The 24,853-nt window shown below is 39.3% G+C and overlaps 1 protein-coding gene across 18 annotated transcripts in view; it reads right to left on the bottom strand.

Annotated features, from left to right (window-relative positions):
- ROBO2 (roundabout guidance receptor 2) overlaps nt 1-24,853 on the bottom strand; it is a 901,420-nt gene that overhangs the window by 560,513 nt on the left and 316,054 nt on the right. The window lies entirely within an intron of this gene.

The following is a 24,853-nucleotide window of genomic DNA, read 5'->3' as shown; positions in this document are numbered from 1 at the left end:
GTTGATCCAGGTCTATTCCATGTCAGTGAGAGGGCGGCATATGATAGTATTATGCTCTCCCCGAAGAGAGCAAAACTGGGTCAGCTATGCACACTGCAAGTTATATAGCAAGTGCTAAGAGAGCTTCTGATGGTAACTTTCAAAGCTTTCAGTTTGACATGTGCTGTAGGATAAACCTTTTGAAATATTCTGCAAATTGTGCTGTAGAACTACATGGCCTAAATTCTTAAATCCCTTTAAATGGAATGGGAAATTATAGTTCAATATTAGTATTCTATGCAGAGAAATCTGGAATAAATTGAAATAGTCTCAAAAACAGCTTCTGCCTATTAAATTTTGATCAATGTTAGTTTTTGATCAGTGTTGCATGAAATCAGAAACATCCGAGTCAGAGGGGTAATTTTTAGATTCTAAATGTTGTAATAAATGAAAAAAAAAATCATTCCCACAATGGCATGTAAAATAATTGTCAGTGTGTACAAATTGGTTCATATTGACATAATTTGATTATTTGGTTTAGAAACATATGGATTTCTCCTATTATTGTTCCAAATTTGGGAAAGGTGCATAATTATTAAACTGATTACATATTTAAGGACTACCTAGAATCATTCATAGAAGAATCCTATGCATGTCTACTCAGAAGTAGGTCAAACTTAATTCAATGGGACATGCTCCCAGGTAAGTATAGTACTGCAGCCTTGATTGATAACCATAAAACCCCAGATGTAGACATTCCAAAAGTGAGGCTTGCACTGAGATTCAGGTGAGAGTTCTGTTGCTTCACAAACATTAACATGCCATTGGCAGTTGTCAACACAAATCAGAGGCAAATTGCTGAAAAGAAATAAACTCTTCATAAAGTACAATGATTCCAATAAATGTCAGAACACATCTGCTCTCTTAAAATTTTAACCATGCCATTAAAAATTATATTTATGGTTAATTTCAGAAAATGTTTAATTATTAGAGAGTTATCTGTCTAGTTTCCAGGAAAGGATTAGAAGCATTACTCTGCTTCTGTGCTTCGAACTTCAGTCTTGCAGACACTTTAAATTTTAAGAAGATTATATTTCTAATTATTTGGGTGATAAGTATAATATCTTTCATTGTTATGAATGAGAAGTCACCAAACTTAATGTCAAGATGGATTCCGCCCAATCTTACCCACTTGAAACCATTTTTTCCCTTTCAAAAGCTGATATAAATGGACTTGGGCTTACTTGTGACAGCAGTAAATCTGTTCCAGAACATTTTTTGAAAATGCCAGCGCAATTAAATCTCCATTACAGGCCTGAAGCCAATGTTTTGGCTGCTAAATTCCAACACACACAACTTTCTGCCTTCCTGCAACATAACCAGAACACTGTAGAAACTGACTTTCTCTATTGTGTCTGTTTCTGCTCCACCTGTAATACATCCATGATGGATTTAGTTCAAAATGAGTCAGGTGTGGCCGTGAAAGTTCTGGACTGATACCTAGTTCAGGAGAGCTGAAAAGAATGCCAATATATTTCACATCTGGAAACCAATGTACCCCTTTGGTTTTGGATGGTACGTGGGTTGTTCTTCTTCTTGTTGTTGTTTAGTCATTTAGTTGTGTCCGAACTCTTCATGACCCCATAGACCAGAGCATGCCAGGCACTCCTGTCTTCCACTGCCTCCTGCAGTTTGGTCAAACTCATGTTGGTAGCTTCAAGAACACTGTCCAACCATCTTGTCCTCTGTTGTCCCCTTCTCCTTGTGCCCTCAATCTTTCCCAACATCAGGGTCTTTTCCAGGGAGTCTTCTCTTCTCATGAGGTGGCCAAAGTATTGGAGCCTCAGCTTCAGGATCTGTCCTTCCAGTGAGCACTCAGGGCTGATTTCCTTCAGAATTGATAGGTTTGATCTTCTTGCAGTCCATGGGACTCTCAAGAGTCTCCTCCAGCACCATAATTCAAAAGCATCAATTCTTCGGCAATCAGCCTTCTTTATGATCCAGCTCTAACTTCCATACATCATGGGTATACGAGTACATGGGTAGACAAACCTAAAAAGCCTGGGACACAAATTTCCATGGCCCTCTAGTGGCTATGGTGGCTCATTTACCAGAAGTAATGTTTTGAGTGTGAACTCTGGAAGTGTATACTCAGTTGTTACCAAACTGAAGCCTCCTAGCACAATATACATTATGGAGGCATCCTGTTGCTCCCCATCAGAAATTTGTACCCAGGGACCTGCCCACGCTACACCACCGCACTTCCCCGAGGTTAATGGATATGTTGGACATGGCAGACTTTCACAACCCTGGTCTGTCAAAAAGGAGAAACAGACTGCAAGAAACCATTACTATCTACATATTTACCCCAGCTCATTCCAGAACAATCCTATCCTATGGTGATCCTGCTACACATAGATGCTTTGCCTGCATAGGGAAATACATCACGTATATCTGAAACATTATCCAGTTTTGTATGTGTTCACAACATACATAAACATGACCAAACAATAAGCTCTATGACAAAGGTGTCCAGAGCAAAGGAACAGTTACGCAGAATAATTCAGATGGCCCAAGCAAATTTGCCAAGCCCCATACAGTTGGGAAAGGACATACTTTCAGACCTAAACTGCTAGTTATTATTGGCAGGGAATTTCTTCTGACTCTAAATTTGCTAATGGTATGGTAACAGATGTTAACAGCCTGCACTATTGTATCATTCAGTTGTATCACCCTCTTTGTGAAGCACATTCTGCTGAGTAGAGCCTTTCATAAAAAAAATCTGTTTGTTTGATGGATGGATGAACTCATTCAGAACTTCTAAGGCCCACAAATAAAGTTTCTAACAAATAAAATTCCAGCTTTTGTGTTGGGAGTCCATACAATCCGAACCATTCCTACATAAAAGTCCCATTTAATTCAGTGAGTCTTACTCTCAGGCAGTACCCCGTTTACCCAGGAGTAAGCCCCATTAAATGGAATAGGACTTACTTCTGAGTAGGGATGGAAGGGTCTGTCAATTTTGGTTCTTTCAGATTCTCATTTTTCCAAACTTTAGTTTGCCACATTTCTACAGTAATTTGCCTTTTTTAAAAAACAAACAAAAACAAAATGAAAATTCATTAGCATTTTAGTGTGAATTTCTCCAAATAAAAACATTTTTGTATGCAGTTTTGACTAATCAGTACATTTTGCAAGCACATTTCCCCTAACAAACATGCATTTTTGTATGCTTATTCACTAATGAGTGCATTTTTAAAAACATTAGTCTGAGAAGTGTAAATTTTGAAATACACCTTTCAAAAGGTTCTCATGAGGGTGTGAGTTACATAGGTTCACCTTTCAATGAGATCTGAATTTCTCCCCCATCTCTACTTCTTAGTAGACATGGTTAGGATTGCTGTGTAAGTTATGCTGATGCTATCCTGACTTCTGGCTCGTCTGGGCTGTAGAATGAGCCAGCCCATCAAATCAAATCAAATCAAATCAAATAATAACAACATTTCATAGACTTGCGTCCCCAACAGTAAATCTAATATCAATGAATCAGCTCAGATACATACATTAAAAACACAATTAAGAGCTTTTTACAATTTCCCTAGACTATAGCTAAGGTTATCTAAAGCCTGTTCAATTTGCTTCATTCTGTTTAACACATTTTTTTTTTGTTTCATGTGGGTGGCTAACCACATTCTGTATTCACAAGATGTTTATACACAGATACACAAAATATATTCAGCTTTAAAGAAAAGATTTCCAAGATTGCACCCTCAAAGACGCCTTCTCTAGTGAAGATAATTAACGTCATCTGTTGCGCTTTCACACTCGAGTCTTATTTTAAGTTGTTTCCAGCTTATTGTTTCCATATTAGAAACATATTGATGCAAACTCCCACATCCTTAGCACTAGGGAATTTCAGGAGTAGACTTTTAAAGAGTTGATGTGATTAGGCAGAGAAAGTAAGGGAAAGTTGTGCTCTTTGAGTTTGATAGATGGATATTGAGCATTTGAACAGATAACACTGGTCTTTAGAGCAGCAAGAGTTCTCCAAAAGTCAACAGCCTGTAGTTCTTTCAGCTTTCCCCTTTTGCTGCTTTACCAGCTTAAAAACTCATAGTTTTCTTTTTGTCACTATGTTCCAACCCAAAACTGTTTCTTGAGCCTATGGCTCTTATCCCAGTCCTGCTTCTGGCTAGTAGCTTTCATTGAGCAAGCATTTATATCAGTACACAAGGAATGAAATGGAACATATATCTTAGTCTTTACTTGGCTGCAACATGATGTATGTCCTGATTTCACAACAGTAACTAGTCTGATGGACCATAGTTTTGTCTATATGCATATGCACTCACTTGGTAACTGACTAGGCAGCGAGGAAGGCAAATTCCATGTTGGGATTTGGAGGGAAGCAAATCAAAATTATGGCTAATATAATAATACCTTTTTCCCAGCTGCTGCTAAAAACAACTCACATCATTCCTGGCTATTGTTTATGCTTCCTGGTGCTGTTGGGAGATGTCCTTAGTAACATCTGAAGGACCAAAAGCAGGACTCACACCTGCTTTATATAGTGAAGTAACCACATCTGGTATATTGTTCTCATGTCATCTCAAATAGGAGAGAGGCTCTATGTTTGACATTAGGGGGTGGCTGTTTCCACCTGTCTTGCACCAGTTGTGAGAACCTTCATAAGGGAGATGCCTCTTGGGGGGAAAAGCTGACTTTCAAGTTTGAGGATTAAGGGGTGGGATTGCTAGGCACTAACGTCATCAGCTTTGCGGCCGCTTTTGCATGCAATGTTACTGTATTTTCACTTGACCCCACTGGTGAGCTTTCCTCTAGCTTACGTTTTAGTGTATATTAAATTAAACTGCTAACTATCATTTTTAGTGCTATGTTGTAGTGATACCATTCATTATGCAATGTGATTGTATTCTAATATTCCAGGTCATTTATTGGTCTGCTGTGGCAAATCAGTAACAGAGTAACAAATTAATCCTCTCCCCCCCCCCCCATATTCCAGCAGTATGATGGGCACCAGAAGCATAAATGTTCATTCTTGGATCATCCTGAATTTTCATTCTTCAGTTTGTGTAGTAATGTACTTGTTCGCTTTGCAAATGGTTATGGAAAACAGTATGAACAACCAGTTATGCTGTTTTATTACAATACTATAAAGGAAGATAGTACTTTTCTGAGATCCAGATTTCTTTCTGTCTGGTGATATTTGCAGCTTAAGAGCTGAAATATTAATGGTGTAATAAGAGGCATGGACCAAAGTCATGGTATTGCAGTATGTGACCGATATAAACCTGCACTCTGAAAAATCTGGGGCATGTCAACATACATGTAAATCAGGTCAGTCCTGAACCAAAACTGTCTGCGCTGTTCCTAAGTAAGTCAGAAAGTCCCTCCCATAGCTGCTAAATCATTTGTGTAGATGGATCTGTCCTATAATATCAGACCAAAAGGTTGTGGGGAAGTGAGAGGTTTTATGTTGACTAATGTATGCAATGCAGTTGGTAAAGGATGCTTAATTATATCAATGGAGTATGACCCAGATTCACTGTTTTTGTGGTCTTTAGTGGCAGAGATGTCATACTAAGAAAATTCTAAAGGTGTCCATCTATCTGTGTGGGTGGAGCATGATGTTTGAAGTACTTTAGAGTGGAGGTTTAATATTAGAGTCTGTATTTTGAATGTCTCTTTTCAAAAACCAGTACAATGATTGTCTTTTGTGTTTTGTACTTTTTAATTTTATCTGCATTTTACTTTCATATTTTTTAATTTTCATCTGCATTTTTTTAAACAAACATAGGTTTGTGTACATGAAATTCATTTTCAACAACCCATAAATTATGAGGAAAGTAATAGAGTTGTCTGCTCTGTTCAATAACTGGGCCAAGTATTCCCCTAGGAAAAGTTGATAACTCTTAGTAATAGTCAGCTATTACATTATTAATCTCCTTCCCCATAAAAATGTGTTATTCCTTTTATTACCTCTGTCAGCATGCTGCACATCTTCCCTTCTCTGACTGGTGAGCTAACATCAAGTTCTCTTTAATAATGCTCAAATGCAATGGATTTAGTTTACACTACTTAGCCTGTCAAATTCCCTTCCATGTACTCCTCCCTCCTTTTCCCCATTTGCTGCCATGCTCGGAAGAACCTGCTTTAAAGCTTGACAGTCTATTTAAAATAAACATGTCTAGCTCAGTGTCAGGATGAGCTGTGCTACATCAAGCCTTTTAAGACAATCGGCTCCTCCTAAGCACTGGGTCAGACATCATCAGCACAGTAGGGCTTAACTCAATACCCTGAACAAAGAGGATTCATTCTAAGAATGACTTGATATTGGGTAGATTCTTACAAAGTACTGGTCACACTTCAATGAGTGAATAAGTATGATATAGGAATGCAAGAACAGATTGAGCATTGCAAGGTTGGGAAGGAGATACAAAGAGCTACCTTCTGGCTCAGACCAATTGCTAATATATGCTAATATAGCTTCCCTCAGCTGGTGGCAGCTCTCTTCATCTTTTCATAGTGCTTTCTCATGGAGCTACCGTCAAGTAAAGGACTTCCCCAGATATCAAAGCTAGGACCTATTATGCACCAACAATGTGATCTGCTATGGCTTGTGGCTGATATCTACCTAGCTAGCTATAGCACACCTCTTCTTTTCTTACCACCACAAAAAATATTGACTTCCTATCACTGGTAACTTCCACTTAGAGTTGGACAGGAGAAACATTTGGACAAGAAGGCATAACATCCTTACCCAATTTTGTTCATTCTTTGGTGTTGGAACCTCCGTTTAAAGTGTTAATACTTTTACTCAATGTGGAAGCAGGGAGCAGGCACACTGAGTAGCTCCATCCCCCTAACCTTCACATAGGCTGTGTGACTGTACTGAGGGAACATTCAAACAAACTTTCAAACACATGCAAGGCTTCCACAGGACCCAAAACTAAAAAAGGTTTCCCACTCCTGATGTAGGGCTATTCCATCCTTGGCATAAGCTTCACTAGCCTCATCCTCTTGACATTGCATAAACATCTGTAAAGGAACACTTATGTGTAAGTAGGTGAATGAGCATAGGAACTCCACATGATTTGCCAGTTACAACTGTTCCTGAACAAGGATAGCCAAACCACTGTAGTCCATCCATTGGTAACTGTAAAGTTGGATTACTGCAATGAACTGTATGTGGGGCTGCCCTTCGGCTTGGTTTGGAAGCTCCAGCTGGTGCAGAATATGGTGGCCAGATCGCTGGTGGGAGCACCTGGCCAACAAGATGTAACATAACTGTGAAAACATCAGCACTGGAGGCCTATCTACTACTGAGCCAGGTTCAAGGTCCTTGTATTAATTCAAAAAGCCCTGTATAACGTAGGACCAGGGTACCTCGGAGCCCACCCCATCTCAGTCATCAGCCACCCCAGTGTCATCAGCCAAGTATTCAGCTGCACCTTCTGTTTCAACTTTTAAATGCCTGCTGGAAACTTTTCTATTCTGTCAGGCTTATATAGGCAATTAAGAGTCCATATTTCCACATTAGTTAGCTGGCTTTTATTTAATTTCTTATATATTGGTTTTATTGTATTGTTTAATGTATAATTGTTACAAACCACTCTATGACGAAATCCCAGCTGCATGGAGCGCCGATGAATATTCACCTATACATTATCATTAGGCACTCTTTGCAGACATCCATGCTAAATAGGTGGATTTTAAGGTGGGAGTTGGGATGCTCTCAACATCAGGACAGGGTCAGGGATGCAATTATGCTTCCTATTATTAACTTGGAAGTCCTACATATGTAAAATGTGTGAATAGGGCTTTAGTCTAATGATTGATTGATCTTATTGTAGTTGCGATTTCCATGTAGTGTTGAAATATAGGCCACATTTCTGTTTCCATAGCAGCCATTTACACATTTTAAAAATATTTTTTTGAAACTAATGTGGTGCTCTGATCTAAGAGTTCCTTTTTATGTCTGTTTTGCGGGATCTGTGACAGCCTTTGAAAACTGAAATGCAGAGCCAGATCATGTTTTTGTTTCCCCCCTCCAAAGCATGTGTACGTGCACACACACCTTCATTTGTTTATACCTTGAATAGTCACTTATGTGGTTTTGTATACATTTATTTATTTATTTATTTTCTACATTGACCTTTGTTTGAAGATCACAGGGTGGTTTACAATATAAAAACACAAAAATGCATACCATAGCAAAAAACATTCTGCAGAATGTTTTAACAGAAGTATTTCACTTTTTAAAAAATATGAAGTACTCTTCAAATACCAAGGGTGGTATTCAACAAAGCTTTGCTCAAAACAGACCCACTGAAATCCAAGGAACCTAACTTAGTCATGTTCATTAATTTCAATGAGTCTGCTCTGAGTAAAATAGGGATGAGTATAACCCCAAATAGTCGAATAGCATGAGGCTTTACTAACGTATATATCCCACATTACTTTCAACTGTCCTGTTTTCACAGCTGTATATCCTTTGCAAGAAAAAGACTGTAACAATGAGATGCATGTGCTAGATGGTTAGCAGTCAATATTTTGAGGAGAATATGCCTTTTAGATAAAAATGTTCATTAGTATGACCAGGAAAAAAGATCATCAATAATTTGATGTAGCTCATCCACTATCTAAATCATTATTGTCAGAAAATCTATTCAAGATCATAGGTCATAAATCTAAAATTATATAGAGTATGAGGAAAGAAGACAGAAGAGGCAGAGTTGAGGTCTGCATCTAGTTAATATGACTATTATTTTACACCAACATGTCTTCACTTTGCTCAGAAAATAATATACTGCTATCTGTTAGCTCACATTAGAATAATATTTATAGAAATTCCAGGTACCTTTACTATGAATTTTAATGTGCTTCTTCCTTCAGATGGTAACCACCCTTATTTTTAAAACCACACACCATTTGGCAAAGGAAGTTGCTTAGTTATCACCACAAATAAGCTGTGAAATTTATTTTTAATTACAGCTGACATTTCTGAGCATACAGCCTGAAGCGCCTGTCTTACTGCAAAAAGATGTCACTTGACAGCTCCTGAGAAGGAACATACACAAAGTTCCAGCCTTGGGTACATAACTTAGCACAACCAGCAAAGTTGGTCTTACTTCAAGTTTAAACCTATTTCTGCAAGATCTAGACATTGTCATAAATTTGCAGGTCATCTGCAACTGTGTGTGTAGTAAGGGACATCTTTTGTTATAGAGTAATTGGGAGTGGCCTGGAGAAGTAAAGTAAAATTTGAGGATATTGTCTTGACGGAAAACCAATTCCTGTGGCTATTTTCTTATCCATCTATCTATCATCTATCTATATCCCACCATTCCTCAATAGAGCTCAAAGTGGTGTGCAAGGTTTTCCCTCTCCCTATCTGATCCTCACAACACCCAGAGAGCTTCATAGCTGAGTGGGAAATAGAATCCCAGTCCAACAGTCTAAAACTACACCATACTGACTCTTAGTTGATTACATTTCAAGCAACGTATGCCATCTATGTAATGTGAAATCTGATTATTGTCTTGCCTTGCCTGCCTTTAGGAAGTTTTCAACCATGGAAGGGGCATAACACATAGGGATGCGGAGGAATTTGGCAAATGTACCATATTTTTTGCTCCATAAGACGCACCTAGTTTTTAGAGGGGGAATGCAAGAAAAAAAAATCTTTAAAGGGAGCACTGAGCAGAGCCTGTATGCATCCCAGGCTCTGCTCAGCGCTCCCTTTCATGAGCCACATGGAGCGTGTGTGCGGCACTTGCAGGCTTTTCCCAGGGGAGGGAGAAGCCTCCAAGAGCCACACACACGCTCCACGCGGCTCTTTAAAGGGAGTGCTGAGAAGCCTCCTGCCTGCATTCACTCCATAACACACACACACACATTTCCCCTTAATTTTTAGGAGGGAAAACGTGCGTCTTATGGAGCGAAAAATACGGTAAACTTTGATGTTGGCTCACCTGATCCTTCCCATCACAACCAATGTGGGAACTGGATTAGATGCAGAACCAATACAATCCAGATTTTGTTCTTGGATGTTAGTAGCAAACTGCCAGGAATCAATACCAGAAGTCTTAGTGGAACCATAGTCTTCCCTGCTCTGGACCTCATGACTGCTAAAGTAGGCTAGGTCCCTTTAAATTAAGAGGGTCGTCTCAAAGAAGGTAGAGCCACTTAAGATAAGAGGACCTATTTTAGCTCCTATTTAAGGCAGGTTGACCACTGATGAAACAGTTGAGCTCTGCTGTAGTTTGAGCCAGGTGCGGAGCTGTCCAGGGTGCCAGCTTAGTGGTAATGTGGGTTTCTATAAAATATTGAGTCAGGATAGCTTAGCCACAGAGATCCATCCATGCATTGCCAACCTTAAGTAATGTGCTCTACGTAGGTCTGCCTTGAAAACTGGGCCAGAAGCCGCAGATTGTGAAAAATGCATTAGGATGCTAATGTCCAATACCAAGATGAAGATCTACCAGGAGTGTGTGTACGCTGCTTTATGGAAGTGGGCTGTGGGCAACTTAGACCCATCAGGAGCACTGGCTGCTAATCTGCTATCAAGCCAATGCCCTGACACAATTGGGACCAGGTTACTTAGGAGACACCTACTCCCATATAAAGCAGTGCAGTTGTGCCACAGCCTGTAGAAATACATCAAGCAGCAAGCAAGATGGTCATAGCTCAGTTAAGAGAAGGACTGTAGCTGTGTGGTAGAACATCTGTTTTGCATGCAAAATGTTCCAGGTTCAGTCCTTGGTGTTTCCAGATAGGTTTGGGAAATACACCTAGAGAAAAACTCTAGAGAACTGTTGCCAGCCACTGTTGGTAATGCTGGGATAGATGGACCAATAACCTGACTTGGTATATGCAGTTTCCTATTTTTGTAACTGGGGAAGAGGGCCTACTCTGTAATGTCATTCAATTTATGGATTGGATTATAACCCCATTGGATTATAGTGGGTACCAACCTTGTTGAGTTTTCGGCACCTCCTTAAAACACATTTATTCACCCAAGGTATTGGGTGTCTTGTTGGGATTCAGATTCAATTGATTGGCCCACACCTTTCAGGGCGATTGATATCTGGCCTTTATAATTGTTCTAGCTGTTGAGTTGATGACTATATTTAACACAGTGAATTTTTGTCAATGCTAAATTTTGTTCATTGGAGTGTCTTTGGGATTGATATGGAAGGCAGTATGCAAATGTTTAAGAAGTAAGTAAATAAAGTCACCTCCACTGAGCTCTCCTACTGCCTGTGTCATAAAGCATAACTCTTAGCAAGTTGGCTGCCTCCAGCACTGTGTTTTGAAATGCCAAATGCAATTAAAAACCCAGGGAACAAACTGGCCAGAACAGTTTTGGGAACATTTATAATGACAAGCACTATCTTACCTGAAGAAATTTTTGAAAAAACACCACCACAGATTTTCCTGATTTTCTTCCTCTGTCTCCACTGTAGATTTTACAAGGTGACCTACCTCTTAACCTCCATTCCCTACCCTGCTTCTCTCCCCCTGCCCCTAGAATAATATCTGCATTAAGGCATAATGTGGAAATCAGTTGTTCATGTCCTAGTATGTGTCACACTAATTTGCTCCTTGGGAATAGTTTTCTAACCTTTTGTATTAATTTTCCTTAAAGCTAAATGAGACACTCTATGCATTTGTTCTTCAGCTGACTATATTGATAATTGTGCAAGTGTCTGAACGCATTAAGACATTTCGCAGCATTTATACATTCCAAACACACTACTGTTTTCTCAGTGCAACTAAAAAGAGTTCGCTTTTGGTTTATAATGGTTTCCTCATTAAAGTCTAAATTGTTTTGGCAGCTAGTGCCTAAAACAAAACAGCTACCTGGCAAGGATAGGCATTCTGTCATGTCACAAAAAGAATATATAAGAAAGCAAGAACATAAAAATTGCCTTCCAGTTGTAGGCCAAAGCAGCAGCAGAAACAGCCAGTATGGTGAAGAGTGCTGATATATTCTTCTTTGCTCTCCCACAGCTAAGATGTTCAGGGATAATAGGCCACATAATCTGGCATTGTTGGATGATTGGAAGGGAGACATGACTAAAGGCTTGAGGTCTAGGGGAGGAGCCTCCAAACCTCATTCTACTGGCTGAGGAGGGCCATGTGACCAACCCTCTCACTCCTTCCTATGGAAACAAAAACTCTCACATCTCTTTCTTCATGGAAACCTGTGGAATTCAGGAGCAATATTATGGATATGTTCTCCCCCCAGCCCTGATCTATCCATTGCATGCCTACATTACCACCCACCTGTCCACCTGCCAGGTTGGACAGAATGTGTGAATTCCACCCAAGGCATAAACCCCAATGTGAATACGGGGGGGGGGGGACTTTGGTATTTCAAATTTCAGAGGTGCCCTGTGGAAGCCCAAAATTTAGCATGCACACACCTCTCACCTTCCTTTCTGCTCAGTTCATTACATCCTTGTTGCTATACCCCTTAGGGTTGGTGACCACTATGGCGGAACCAGTCACACTGCCCTAAATCAGCATCTGGTGCATAGATTAAAAGCAGTGGGTTTTTTTAAATAAAAAAATCAGGTGTTCAAGAAGGAAGCTACATTGTTTTAGCATATGTGAAATAGAATTTACATGCAGAAAACATTTAAATGTTCTGTTCTCCTGTGGACATACTGGAGCTAGTGAGGCTGATGCACCAAGTGGGCAGGCCAGATACTGTATTGGTACTTGTGCTTTCTACAACCCAGTGGCTAGATACTGTCTATTGTGTTCGGGAATGTGCTGCTTGGCTCTTTCTGTTGTGACTCACTTCTAAGGGACACCTGGCACCATCATTTTAAACTTGGAGGCACCAGATGAAGATGTTCCTTCTTTCAGAGGCATTTGGTTCTTAACTGGGAACATATGATGTGATAACTCTGCCTGTTTTAGTAGGATGGGGTAGGATTTGTCCTTTTTGTAACCTTGGCAGACATTTTGTAATTGTTTTCAGACATTTTATGTAGCCAATGACAAATAAATGTCTAAATAAATAAATAAATCTTGTTGGCATGCATAATGCTACCATTTTGCTCATCCACTCCTTCTGAGGTAATTCTGACTCAAGTGTTGAAGGGAGCTTGCAGCTAGGTGGGGCTCGCTGAGCCAAGAGACTTGAGCTAATGTTTGCAAGTTGAAGATAATTCAATCTCATTTGCTCTGTCAAATAACAGTCATTATAGGAGTAGTCCAGAAGATTTTCCTGGTATACATCAACACTGCATAAGAAGATTATGCAAGTTGGCCCTTTTCACTTGCCATTTATGAAAGGGCACTTACACTGGAATTAATTGCATATGCAGGAAGGCTTGCATGAAATACTAATACTCATCACTTTAAATGCCATTATAAGCTTCACTATCAAGTGTATATTTTTAACATTTTCAGTTCAGGGGGTAAAGCATCAAGCTCGGTGTGGTTGTGTATATCTCTTGTGCCAGTCTCAACAGAAGTGAGTCTCAATAGAAATGAGACTGGCACAGCTGCTGAACAAAACCACAGTGAGCTCGTTGCTTTACCCCCAAAACTGAATATTCTTTAGGCTTATATATATTGCAGCTGGTGTGTGATGATTGGCTACAAAGTTTCTCAACATCATGCATTCTGATAAGCACAGATAAAGCAATGCACAAGAGCACACAATTCTCCCACCCTCCCCAACAATAAACTTTCACATGATTGGGGGGAGGTATCACTGAAAATAAGAATTTTTTTTGCCAATATCTAGCCTTTGCATTCAAGTACATCCGAATAGTCAGGATAATTCATATCAATATCAGCTCTAACAACACTGAAGCAACACTTAGAGAGCACAGCTGTGCCATTGTTCCATGACACCAAAGGGTGTCATTCTCCAGAATTGCCATAAAACCAGGACATTCCTATAAAGCTATTGTTATCTCCTTTTAGAAAAAGGCTTGGGATATCAACGTGAGTGAGCTCTGGAAATACAGAGATGATAACGAACAACAACACCACTACTTACACAGACTGAAGAAGTATATACAGTTGCATAAAGCAGTCTCCTCTCTTTTTTAAGAAAATACATCACAAATTGTTGCTTTAAAAACCTGGAAAGCAATCAGCACTTCACATCCTTTGAATGGAAATGGGGTCAGAATTGATCTGGATAGTCAAATTTATTATTACATGCAGAGAATGTACAATGAAATGTGATTAGAGCAAGTGAGCCCATCAGTCCCTCGAAAAAGTGCAGCCTGGATGAGGGGAATCAATACCACTGAAAGCAAAATTGGAGGGCTGTCAAATCAACTTAATTCCTATTTTCTGAATGAGTGGAGAAGGATCGCCACATGCACTTGCCAATAACCAAATTAGCTTACTTTCAGCTCAGCTGCTGAGTCGATCCCCTATACTGGTTAAATACCATCACTCCTCAAAATGAGAATTTTGCTACATACCTAAATCTGTGTTCACAATTAGAAATCACAGGTACATTGTAATGAAAAACCGATAGCCAAATCAGGCTGTGGATTTACTGAATACTAATCCTGATTTATTTTCATGAGAAATATTAACTTCTCCAGATGGTTATGTATCAGCAGACAAGAATATTTAAATGGTAATATTATGGGATTATTGAAATCAATATGATTTCCTAGTGTTCCACTTCAGAATGAACATTGCTGGATTTATTTTCACTTTAAGGTTAAAAATGCTTCTTGGGCTATAATTCGACACCCACCTACCTGGGAGTAAGCACCATGAACTAAATGGAGCATTACTTCTGAGAAGACATTTACACAATTGTATTTGCAGAATTAGAATGACTTGTGTATAGCCACATAACACACATGGCTGATAAATCATTCTTGGATTAGCTATAGCAGAAAAGAAGTGAAATATGGGAACAAATCTGAAATCATGGCTAAAAGCGCTTAGAATTTACAAAACAAGCAGAAGTGACTCTTGACACAGAAGCAGTTATGCATGAGTAAGACCTTTAAATAAAAAAGTTGATGAATGCACATTTTCAGCAGCATTTATGCTTAGATCAGAGGTTTTGGCAGTAACAAATGTCTAAGGCAGACATAGGCAAACTTGGCCCTCCAGATGTTTTGGGACTACAACTCCCATCATCCCTAGCTAGTGGGTCAGGGATGATGGGAATCGTCCCAAAACATCTGGAGGGCCAAATTTGCCTATGCCTGGTCTAAGGCAACATCTGCACTCTAAATTAAAAGCCATATAATATCACTTTAAGCACTCATGACTTCCCCCAAAGAATCTTGGGAACTGTAGTTTGTTAAGGGTGCTGTGTTCTTAGGAGGTACCTCTTCCCTACACAGAGTCAATTGTAGCTCTATGAGGAGAATAGAGGAGTCTCCTAATGATTGTCAGCACCCTTAGCAAACTACTTTGGGGGAGGTCAGAACTGTTTAAAGTGGTATGATACTACTTGAAATGTGTATCCTTTGCCTAATTAAACAATATATAGCCTTTTAAACTGCGGGGGGGGTGTTTTTGTTTGTTATTATATTGTGTCTTTTTGTTTTTTTATATTGTAAAATGCCCTGTGATCCTCGGATGAAGGGCAGTATAGAAATTTAATAATTCATCATCATCTTCTTCACAGTGCAGATGGGGCCCACTTCCCTTTTCTGTGTCAGAGGTGGTGAGAAAAAGCAATGCATGCAGCCGAGACATTCCCATTTCCAAGTAGCAGTTGGATCTGCTCCTGCTTTAGAATACTGACCCTTGTCTCCTGCTGTTCTTCAAAGTACTTTCCTTAAGCCTTTTCCTTTAAACCATGTGCATGTGGGGCTCCTTTAGCTACAGTTACCACCACTTTTCTTTATGCTTCATCCTGAACCTGGATACTCATTCTGGAAAAAACCATGACAAGTGCCTGACAAACATTCCTTCTCTCCTCTGTGTCAGGACACTCTGACATCAGGAGCCAATGGTCACCGACTTGCTGAGGAATTTTGCCAACAGCAAAGTTGAGAAGGCTAATAATAATTATCTGGGATGTTTTTCACACATCTCACCACAAAGTTTTGCTTATTTGGAGGGTTCTGTTCAAATAAAATATCGATGGGAACTTTGAAGGGCGTTAAATGCATTTTATAAGCAGCAAAAACAAGAAAAACTCTCCCCTTTGGGTAATGTAATGACATCACTCCACAAACACACCTCCCCTTCTCTGATTTCATCAGCCTTACATAACCCAGCAGGAGACATTTTATGAATCTACTGCATGTCTACTTCAGGCTCTGAGCACACAGAGTTTGATCTGCTGTGAAATTGTCTATTACTCAAGAAGTAAAATATTCAGCAGCTGTGATGTTCTGTAGATAGACTTGAGCCCAGCCTTGAACCTAGACAGCTTTCATCATGCCAGTTGGATTGAAGACACTGAACCCAAGAGATCCTGTGTTCCCTTAATTTCCCCTTTGAAAACTATATGAGATGGCTCATTTGCATAGAAAAGCTTGCCTTGAATATATGACATTCAGTTTTCTATAGTAAGCGATTTTGGGGTAGCTGCTGGAGCTATATCAGTTCACTGGGGGGGAAAGGCAGGGACAGAAAATTAATAAAAGATCTGACTAGTGTAGCCACTGTCCACACCACCATACAGGTGACCTGAAGGCTATTCTTTGAGCATGGTAATGAATTTTTTTAAAAATGCATATACAAAAGGTTCTTTATCACAAAATGAAGTAGAGGGATTTATTAAAATTTGAACTACACAGGTGGTATATTTACTTTCCTAAGGTCAAACAGATGACTCTAAAGGCTTTTCTTTTATATTACATGTGACTTTTTTTTTTTTTTGCTTATTTGGGGTCTTGAAAGAAGCAGCACTGAACTAGATAATTAGCTTGGCAGAATTTCACACAGTTGCTTTATGGGCAGAGATAAAGAGTGGCAGAAGGCACCTGTTGGCACATTGCCCTACAACTCGTCCTGTTCAGTAAGGAGTATTTTATGGAAGTAGGTTTTGAAGCTGAGTCCTTCTGCTTCAAAACAAAGAGCGTCTGTTTTCAGTCACAACAACATTGGGCAATGTGCCTTTAGGAAAAGCACAGAGCTATATATCAATACTGTATGCCACAGTTGGAAGCAACATAGCTCTCATTCATCAATGGCTGGTACCTTCTTTTCATAGGGAAATATTTAGAGTGTGGCCCACAACCCTCCTATAATAGGAATGGTGGTGTAAATCATGTGAGGAAATAATGGTGCTGTTAAAGCACCTTCTAGTGTTCCTTGTTGCCAAAGTGACATTTATTTACCACATTTGGCTGAGGTACAATAGGGGCATATGAATTTGTTTGAGTTTAATTGAGATCACAGATTAAAAAGGGAACAAGAGAGACTCTAAAGAATTTGTGTTGAGGATTTCCACTACATTGCAATATTTACAGTGCCAGAAAGTATTGCTACAGTATAAGACTTAATTGGAAACACCTATAGGCAAGTAGAAGGTTCACCTAATGAAGTGAAAGAGGTAATCTTTCTTAAGCTGTACTAGATGTCTTTCCAAAGGGAGGCTTACGCTCATGCTTATTTTCACTTTAGACTTTTGACATCATTGCAGTCCTAAACAGCACAAACTTTGAAGTTCAGCACAGAACATATTTTTATACTTCTGAAAATCTTTCTTTTTGTAAATCTTTCTCTTTTTTAATAGGAAAAAAATACTTTTGTATTGTATTTTAATGCATTGTTTTAAATGTTATTACTTAAAAGCCTGTAAACTGCCTTGAACACTGAACTGAGTCTAAAACTTAATTTAATGTGTATAGGAGGACACATTGCACAGATCATAAGTCCATGGTGCTGTGAGAGAGAGTTAATGAAGCCCAAAGGTATTGCTGGCTGATTGTTCAATCTCGCCTAAGTCCTTGGGCAAAGGCAGACTTTTCATCTTCCTAGCTAACAATGTGATCTATATTTGTGTATTCAGAAAGAGACCATAGACTGCTGGTGAAGGAACTGAGAAAATTCAAGAAAAAGAGCTCTGTAAGAGTTCTGGAAGTTCTGGAAGCATTTTTGGGTGCTGCCTGATTCTCTGGACATCTCATGGCAGTGAATTCTCAGGCAGTGAATTTCAAGCTGTGCACCACCACTCATGCACAACTTGTATATTTTAAAATAAATTCAAACATTACCAAACACCATAAGCCATCAGTGACCGTCTTCTAATGGAAACCAAACCTAGGCAAGAATTGCTCTTCTGGAATTTCTCACCACTTGGGGAAGTGGGGACGAGAATAACAATATATTTTGACCCTGGAACACAACTGGGTTTCAGTGGTATGATATCCCTATCCACATTGCATTCTTTGAGAAGTGGATGCACTCATGGGCTTACCTTTACTACTCTCATTACATGTCACTAAGAATGAGGTATCCAAATTTTAATGCCTCATATATTTTGTCAGCGGTAGCGGTGTACCGTGCCACTTTGACCTTTCTGATTGGCTTGCCATTTCAGTCCTTCCTTTTATAGCCTCATTAACCTGTAGGACAGAGGTAGAATGGCCCACCAATCAACATACAGCTTAATGAAAAGGTCAACTGAGTCCACTGCATTTAGACTCTTTTACAGAGTCAAGGAAATATAAAAATGTGGCCTTCTAACTCCAGAGACAAACCAATGGGATATGAACAATGATGAGGTGACATCAGTCCATTCTTCTGAAACATAGAGTATCTCTGGTAGAATTGTGGAAATAGTGTCTTCATAATGAGGTATATTACCATTTTGGTGTCCTTTTCATTTTGATTCCTATTGCTCATTTCCACTTGGAGATGTAAAACGTAATTGCAACATTGTATTTTGATCTTGTGAAGCCATCTGCAAAATGCTATTTTTATGGATGCAGACAAAATTGTATTATCTGCTAAGGAAAAGACCATATAAACAGGGCATACCAAAGGTCTCCAAGTTTTCTTATATGCATAACTTTATAATAAACTTTATTATTATTATTATTTCATCATCATCATCATGCATTCATAGTGCCTATATTGCTTGCATTATATTGCATTAAATAAACATGTTTTCAATTTTTCTCACATAGCAAAGAGAAAAGGCTAGACTAAACTTTACTCAGTTAAAAGTGGTTTTTTTTTAAAAAAATGAAAGTAGTTTTAAGACAGCAAACTTTTGCTGACAACCTCTTGTGATCCTTGTGGAATATTTTGGAATGTTAATGGAGTGACCTGGCCAAATTCCAACAACAGTAATTACATTCTGTCTGCTGCACTGGTTTTTCTATCCAGTTTCAGCTGAATAATGAATTCTTTTCCTCCTGTCCTAAATGGTGGCTGATTGTTACTCTGTGTGTTGCTAATAGCTGTTAAAGTGCACCCTGGAGACCCCTGAATCCAGCAAGGGAAGAAATGTCTATCACAAACAGTGAATACAATGAGTATGCTCATGCTGCAACTTTTATTCTGTCACTTTCCTACTTCAACCTTTCCTCAGTGTTTTCTTAACAGTGCCAAATTTCACTTTAGCATACTGACATTTTCTTCTGAAACCAAGCATTTCCTCCCTGAATGGCCAGTTTGCAGAGGAAGACAAGCTTGTAGAAATCGATCTTACAAAAAGAGAAAACTAGGTATGGTGTTCACTTCCTTTTCTTCCCCTTTAGGGTTCAGTATAGTGGCTAAAATATGCCATTCTGTCTATAATGCTCTTTTAAACTATGGTTTAAGCATAAACAAACAGTGTGCAGCGCATGCCGCTGAAGCCACAAGTGTTTCACCCTTGCTCCAGTCATGCTGTCAGGAAACCAGCTGTGGTGTGCCTCAGCATTATATCTGAACCTGGGCTTATGGTATGGTTCTCTCAAAATATACCATGCGCTGCAACCAAGGTTTGTTCTGGGTTTACTGTTCATTGGTTTGTTTGGGGGTGGGGAAACAAACCATTAGCCCAGGTTTGGATGTAATGGTAAGCCAGACCGTGGCTTGTTTCCTGGCATCAGCAAGAGAAAGAGAGGAGTGAAGTGCCAGCAGTTTCAGCAGCATGCAGCTCATTTCCATTTAAACTATAGTGGAAGGGACCTTAGGAGTTATCCAGTCCATCCCTGCCGCCCCTCACAGCTCAATACAGAATCTGCAAAGGAGGATGGAACTACCTCACCTCTGCTTAGATACCTCCAGCAAAACAGAGACAATGACCTCCCAAGGCAGACTGTAGAACAGCTCTTTCCTTATGTGTAGGCAAAATCTACTTTCAGTGTTGTGTTGTGGTTAAGAGTGGTAGATTTGTAATCTGGTGAACCGGGTTCACGTCTGCGCTCCTCCACATGCAGCTGCTGGGTGACCTTGGGCCAGTCACACTTCTCTGAAGTCTCTCAGCCCCACTCACCTCACAGAGTGTTTGTTGTGGGGGAGGAAGGGAAAGGAGAATGTTAGCCGCTTTGAGACTCCTTCGGGTAGTGATAAAGCGGGATATCAAATCCAAACTCCTCTTCTTCTACTTCCCTGCCATTTCCACTTGGCCTGGATCTCAAGCTCAAATTTAGACACTGTTTTGTTTTGTTTTGCAACCTGTTTTTATGTACATCAGACCTGTGTCACAATGGGTCAGCTCAGAACTGCAAGTTTAAGATATCTTATTTTGGTTTTGTGTTGTCATTTTCCTTTTTTTTAAAATCTTTACCCTGGCTAGGGGCCTCAAAAGCGGGAAGTGGCCTAGGCCTCTCTGAATCTCTGGGAGGGCTTGCCTCCATATGAATGAAACGAGGACTCCCATGAATGTGAACTATGATAAAATGCTTCTGATGTGGTTGAACAATGTTTAATATTGAAGGACTCCCTTCCTTGCATAAAAAGGTTACAGAAAATAACACTGAAAATTTACATATATTTCACTCAAGGTCCTTAAAAAGAGCCTCCATGAATTAATATTTTTAAACAGCATCTAGAATTGTTTGTGATAGCGCATATATTGATTTTAGAAGTAGGGAAAGCTGGCTTCCCCCACCCTGACATTCTAACAATGGCCTTTTCATAGAACAGGATTGAGTGTTTTGTTTGCAGCAAATAATTTCCCTATCTCTACTACGGAAAGGAAAGTTGTATAAACATGACATTATCAATTATCTCTTCAAGGGCCTCCAAATGACAGCACAGAACATTGCATTCTGTAGATGGAGTTTTCCTGTAATAATTAAAATGAAAATTATTTTGGTTTTTGCTTAATTACCTGAGTATATCTTCACACTCACTAATTTGATGGTGTAATTGCAACTTTCCGTGTAACATAAATACTAATGTGGGTTGTCAAAATAACAAAGAAAATGTTTTGCCAATTGTTTAACAGGAAGAAATTGTATTTGTCTCTATGTGTCTCTCAAAAATAATTGTGGCATACCTCTCTTTTATTATGCAGATTTGCCATCTCACTTTCTCAAAGTTTTTTTTTTCTAAAAAGGAAAATGAAAAAGCTGGAACTTGATTATGAACAACAAGGGTTTCCTTACAGCCAGGATTGTTCATGAAACCAAAATGGGAAGTACTTGAAGCTCTACCTAACCTAGGTATGAGGCTTAAAGACTAGTTTTGTCTGTTTGAATCCACTTTTTTATTTTTTTAAGCAGTTATAAAATTACATACAGTATAAATGAAGTAGAAAGTGGAGGTATTGTTTCTTTTTTTGTCGCCAACTTGAATAACATTCAGGGAACGCACTAAAAATACCTGTATAGATTGTGAATAAACTGCAATGTTGAGAAGAAGAAAAATTTCATGTAAGAGTGTAGTTTGGTTTGCAAAGAGTTAACCAAATAAGGAGAAAAGACTTCTAATAGAAGCCTGGGAGTTATAATGTGTGTGTGTGTGTGTGTGTGTGTGTGTGTGTGTGTGTGATCTTCAGTTGGAAATCTGCCCAGAAAAAGAGAGTCTGGTATAAGTGACATAGCTGCTGTTTCTTTGGTAACTGGAAGATTTTCCATTATGACAGTTGAAAGTAGAGCTCCGCTTTTATAGGGGTCTGTTGTCAAGGTCAAGTTGTGATAGAAGAAGTTGTGATAGATGAAGAAGGTCAAGTTGTGATAAGTCCTTTAGTGGACATTGTGTTTAAACTCATTGGTTCTTAGTTGTAGGTTTCAGAGAGAATCTTGCCAAGGGTTCTGGCTGGAGATAACAAAAGGGCAGGCACAGTGTTGTTTGGAAGAGAAGAGCTGGTTGTAGAAAGACTGAGGAAGCCACTTATAAGAGGCTGAAGGTGAGCCTGAAGATAATCTGGACCTAAGAGCAGCTGCCACTGCCAAAGGAAACAATCATAAGCCACAGCAGGGCTGAGAGCTACAGTAGGAGGCAACCTACCTAGATGTGGAGTTTTAAAAATATGTGACTGACTAGGCCACTACCCACCAGTGTATGTGGAGAAGCTGTAGGATTAGAATGTTAGTTACATATGTGAATACTGTCCTGTTATGAAAACCACATGAAAGGAACAAATCGGCAGTTTAGTTCTAACAGAGGCCTGCGTGATACAAAACGTAGGGTTCTTGAGGGGGCAGTCTGCCAACGAATAGCTAGACTGATATAAGAGATGAATCATGGACTCATAGAATTGTGGAGTTGGAAGGGACCTCAATGGTCATCTAGTCCAACCCCTTGCAATGCAGGAATCTCAGCTGAAGCATCCCTGACAAATCGCCATCCAACCTCTGCTTAAAAACCTGCATGGAAGACGAGTCCACCACCTCTCGAGGGAGTCAGTTCCACTGTTGAACATCTCTTACTGTCAGAAAGTTCTTCCTGATGTTTAGTTGGAATCACCTTTCTTGTAATTTGAAGCCATTGGTTCGAGTCCTACCAAGCAAAGCAGGAGAAAACAAACTTCCACGTGATAGCCCTTGAGATATTTGAAGATGGCTATCATATCTCCTCTCACTCTCCTCTTTTCCAGGCAATACCCAGCTCCTCCAACATTTCCTCATAATGCTTGGTTTCTAGACCCTTGAACGTCTTGGTTGCTCCCCTCTGCACATGTTCCAGCTTGTTAACATCTTCTTAAACTGGGGTGCCCAGAACTGGACACAGGACTCCAGGTGGGGTCTGGCCAAGGCAGAATAGAGTGGTACTATTACTTCCCTTGATCATGACACTAGAGTTCTGTTGATGCAGCTCAGAATTGCATTAGAATGAGCATAGAAACCCACACAATCCTTCTTTGGGGGGGGGGCATTCAGTTCCAAAATGAGCGACCATTGACAACTGAAGAAAACAAGCAGGGCCCCTTAACAACATATGGGGCCCTGCTCCATGTTCCCACACTAATATAAGTGTGGTGGATGTCTGTGAGGAACAGGTGCTTTTGGTAGAGACACAAACTCTATTAAATAGTCTTCCTAGAGAAACTTCTTCTGGCCTCAAAGCCGAGTATTTTTGGATGCCTGAAAAACCATGCTGCAAAATTCAGAAAAGTGTGAATTTAAAAAGATGGCTATGTCTTGGTTTCCATATCATTTTGGAATGTGTTAATTTTTAAAAAAATGGCTTTAAATTTAACTAAATCAAATTTCTCCCTCATTCCTAGAATAAAATGTGCTCACAGAAAACTTTTGTGAGAAAGAAATATATTTACATATATTTGACTGGTTTTCATAATAAAGTCTGAACACAGGATTTGAGTTCACAGAATATAATTTTTTTCAGTGAGAAATGTTGACGCTATCTGCTTTACAGAATATTCTGTTTGACCATTCAGATCAGGCACATCTCAAAAGCAATTTTATCTGGATTTAATTGTCTAATTCTCAAATCACTTCCCCCCTAAGAATTTATGAAAGTGAAACTCTTTTACAAGAGTTCATCTTTATTCTTTTGTAGATGATGGCATAGATAAATCCGTAAGCCCTCTGACACTGAAGTAATGTCTTTCATAGTGTGAAAAGATGGAAAGAGTTATTTCTTAAATCTACGACCTTGCTATCAGAGAGTCCCAGTCATTTTCTGCAGTGAATCTTTTTAAAAAAGTTGTCCTTTCATTATTCCTTTAAAGACTTTTTCCTGAACTCAAATTAATTATACTTGCAAAGCACAATGATGGCTCTATCAGGAAAGAGTAACACTTGCATTTCCCTTCTATTTAATCCAAACCTATCAATGCCCAAATGGGCACAATATGCTAAAACCACTGAATAATGGACACATGAATTACTCATGCAAGGAATTTGAAATGCCTTACAATTCGCTCATATCTACCATAATTATTTACAACAGAAAACATAATGGAAATGTATTCAGCAACATCAGTGATGGCACATCAAATATTTGTGGAAAAGGGAGATCATTGGGGGCAGAACATACTGATACAATATGAGGTAACAGTGAGAGGTTTACATTAGAGCCCAACTGTTTCTTTTCTCATAGAGACTTTCTTTATACTGAATTGGGGGAAAATGAATTATGGGTTATAGAGAACACAGGAAAATGAAAACCAGCTGTGGTACTAAAAAATACAACAAATATCATTTCAAAAAGCAAATGAGATTGGGGCATGCTGCAAAAAACACTCATTCAATGGTGGGGGGTATTACATAGTTAAGGCCAGAGCATATTTGTGTTAAATTTTATATATCCAATGTTTTGAACATTATTTAGCCCAACCTATAGCCTAAAAAGGGAAGTGGGTGGCACTGTGGGTTAAACCACAGAGCCTAGGACTTGCTGATCAGAAGGTTGGCAGTTCAAATCCCTGCCATGGGGTGAGCTCCCGTTGCTCGGTCCCAACCTAGCAGTTCAAAAGCACATCTAAGTGCAAGTAGATAAATAGGTACCGCTCCGGCAGGAAGGTAAACGGCGTTTCTGTGCA

Source organism: Podarcis melisellensis (assembly GCF_964234715.1).
Source record: "Podarcis melisellensis genome assembly, chromosome: 4".
Taxonomy (NCBI): Eukaryota; Metazoa; Chordata; class Lepidosauria; order Squamata; family Lacertidae; genus Podarcis; species Podarcis melisellensis.
The sequence above is the reverse complement of the archived record's forward strand: the minus strand, read 5'-3'. Positions and strand labels throughout refer to the sequence as shown.